The sequence below is a fragment of the Populus euphratica genome, unplaced genomic scaffold (genome assembly GCF_000495115.2).
Source record: "Populus euphratica unplaced genomic scaffold, PopEup_1.0 scaffold1172.1, whole genome shotgun sequence".
Taxonomy (NCBI): Eukaryota; Viridiplantae; Streptophyta; class Magnoliopsida; order Malpighiales; family Salicaceae; genus Populus; species Populus euphratica.
Window position 1 is genome coordinate 61,859 of NW_011501028.1, and position 3,674 is coordinate 65,532.

Sequence of the window (3,674 nt, forward strand, 5' to 3'; positions counted from 1 at the left end):
TTTGGATTGCACCGACATCTCTTTTCTAATTTTGGTCATCTTTTTGCCCTTGCAATTTAAGTTCTTAATGTCATCAATCAATCCTTTCATTTATGTGATAGGCCTGCATTTAAAATGAACATTTACCATAAATTAAAGGTATCTTATATTATTAGATATATTATTATAAAACATGTTTTAGTTAAGGAGTTATTGATATTTCAAGTGCAAAATAATGATATAAAACCTTGATAAAAAAGCATTTTTAAGTACTAATCAATTAGTAACTCAGGTTACAGATACTGATATCAGCCTATCTCAAGTAGCTTAGTAACTCGGGTCGCAGATACTGATATGTAGATAGTGCAATGTTTGATTCCCTTAAGCTTTTCTCCTCAACCCATGTAACAAGCGTTGAACAAATAGCTCTCAAGTTAGTTGACTTTAGGGTATTAGGTGTTAAAACATCCCTTCAGGCTTAATTGCTTACTTTAGGAAGGCTACCAAACCAAACTTATCTACGTTTTTATTATCATAATTTTTTTTTACAGTTTATATACTATCCCTTTCTCTTAGTTGTTACCTTTAACAAAAGAACATAAATAATGTAATAATCCAATATGCAGCCCACAATTATATGTTAAAGTGTGTGTGTAAAAATAAAGGTTTAAGAATACTTATTAAATGAGTATATGAGCAGAATTAAGTGATAACAATACGAGAATTTATAAACCTGAATATTTCAAGAAGTATCTTGATAAACCTTATTATAAATATTACAAATAACCATTGAAAAATATTTACTAAGATACATCGCAAGAGTCAATAAAATTCCTCTTTACTTTGTTATCTTAGTGACAATAATTTTGCAAATGGTTTATGAAATAGAAAACACAATTAGTTTTTTTATATTAACCACTACCCTTTCCCCCCAAACAAAATGAGATATTGTCCTCAATATCCTAAGGTAGAAAGATAGAGTATAGAAGACATCACCCGAAACAATGAACATTGATAAACCTGAAACACACTTAAATATAAATATTATGCTCTATTAATAAAACCAAAAGATTATCTAAAGATTTCTTCTATTTTAAAAGAAATCTTGACTTTTGACAAATTTCACAAGCTTTGTAGAATGCATGTGAGTCCTTGAATATGGTGGGCTAATAAAATTTATTTTGAAAAATTTTTACAACTGTCTTTTTTGACAAGAAATGACTCTTTCATGCTTCAGAATGACAAAGTTTAATGACACTACTTACCTCATTATCAGGAATGAATTTTTAAAATATTTGATCAGGACAATATTTGAATAAGTAAGGGTCATCCCAATAAAAGTTTTGCACATCGCTTAAAAACTTTCTTTTGTCTTAGGTACTTCAATGAGTTGGCAAATCTCCTGAAGCTAGAAAATTATTATTTTTATCATACCAAGACATTGGAATAAGAGAAAGTAAGGATTCGTCAAGAAAGTAATCATCGATTAGCATGATGTCGAATGTTGAATCTATTGTCACTCTTGACAAAAGATCTGCATCAACATTTTCGGTGTTTTTTTCATCCGTGATTTCTTCGTGAGAATAGATTATTTACAAATCTTCAGATTCATCCAACTCAATTTTACTTAAAGTAGATTTAAGTTGATTATAAACTAATTCTTCAACATGATCTACTTCTTATAAATCATTATCATCTTTAGGTTACTTGCAAATGTTGAAAATATTCATCTCCAATATCATGTTTTCAAATGATAGCTTCATCAATCTATTTATATAATTAATTAATGCGTTAGAAGTTGTAAGAAACAGACGTCCTCAAATAACAAGAAATGAATTACATGCTTTAAGAGGTTGTGTGTCTAAGACAATAAATTCATAGGATAAATGAATTTATCGACTTGTACTAACACAGCTTCAACTATTCCTTTAGGCACTTTTACAGATCTATCAACAAGTAAGAGAGTTATAGAAGTTGGTTTTAACTCACCTAGATTGAGACTTTGAAAAACTGAATATGGAAGTAAATTTACACTAGCTCCAAAATCAAGTAAGGCTCTTTCAATTTTATATTCTCCAATAAAGCAAGAAATTGTAGGACAACCAGGGTCTTTCTATTTCAAAGCATTATTGTTTTGAAGAATGACACTTACTTATTCGGCTAAAAGGGTTTTCTTTTTCACATTCATGATCACATTAGTTATCTTATTCGATCAATGCTAATACGTGTAAATCTTGTTAGACATTCATGATTATAACTTATGTTAACAACAAATCAAGTTCCTTTCATAGCTTAGGTGTCAGTTATACCATACAATATGAGCTATGAGAATGCTAAGTATTTGTTGTACCAAGTTTTATACGACATAAATATAGATTAGTCATTTAACAAGCAAAGTATTAAAGAGTGAACAAGATAACAAATATAAAACATGTTAGTATCAACATTAAAGTCCATATTAAGTTCACACTACACTTATTCTTACACCATTAGTGCAACCTTTTTACCTTGACATAATAAACTTAGCTAAACATAATGAAAGAAATAAAAATAAATAAACAAAATAAGAACATAAATAAGATAAACGTTAACTAAGTAAATGAAAGATATAAACTTGATATTAATGAAAGCAAAGCATAAACATTACAAAAAATACAAAAAAAGAAAGCAAGAGTATGATCTTGATCTGGAAACCAAGATGCCTAAAGGCATGGCAAATGCCTCCTTTTATAGGCCAAAATTGAAAACTATTGATTTGATGACTAATTGATGAGTGAGTGGCCAACTCTTGATTTAGTGAAAATTCTTATCTTCTCTTATCTGCCCAAAACATCATTGATAACCTCAGAATTGAAATCACTTGAAAACATAAAAGTTGTAGGAAATTATCTCAGCTTTCCAGAAAAAAATTTGAGGTCATTTGGACTTCTAGAACTCCAGATATAGGCCAAACACTGAACAGTGCTCGGGCTGGAGAACATATTCAGACTTTTTTGTTGTTGCTATAATTTGGACTTGAAAATGACATTTTTAAATCTTGGACTCCATATGAAAGTTGTAGGGGCCTTACCTTTCCATCCATATAGAGTAGATCTAAATCCAAAATCTATAGCTCCAGATATGACCCAATTACCGAATAGTATTCCGATTTGGACTACACTGGCATCTCTTTTCTAAGTTTGGCCATCTCTTTATCCTTTCAATTTCAGTTATTAAATTTATCACTCAATCCTTTCATTTATGTAATAGGCCTATATTTAAAATGAATATTTACCATAAATTAAAGTTATCTTATATTATTAGATATGTTATTATAAAACATGCTTTAATTAAGGAGTTATTGATACTTCAAGTACAAAATGATGATATAAAACCTTGATAAAAATACACTTTTAAGTACTAATCACACCCCCCAACCAGCTTATTACTAGTCCCTAGTAATCAAAGTGTTAAAATAGGAAAATAATTTATAAATTCCACAAAGCTAGGTATTCATCATTCAACTTCTATTAATCTATCTAGATAAACAAACTCTCATTAAATTTATATTTCTACTCAATACCTTTTTAAATAAGGTATTAATAAACCTTCCTTTTATGCTCAATATATGAACACATAGTTATGGGTCTTTACTTGGAAGAAAATAAAATTCTTATTTTAATGTTTAAGGTTAACTTTCTTGGGTTATGATATTT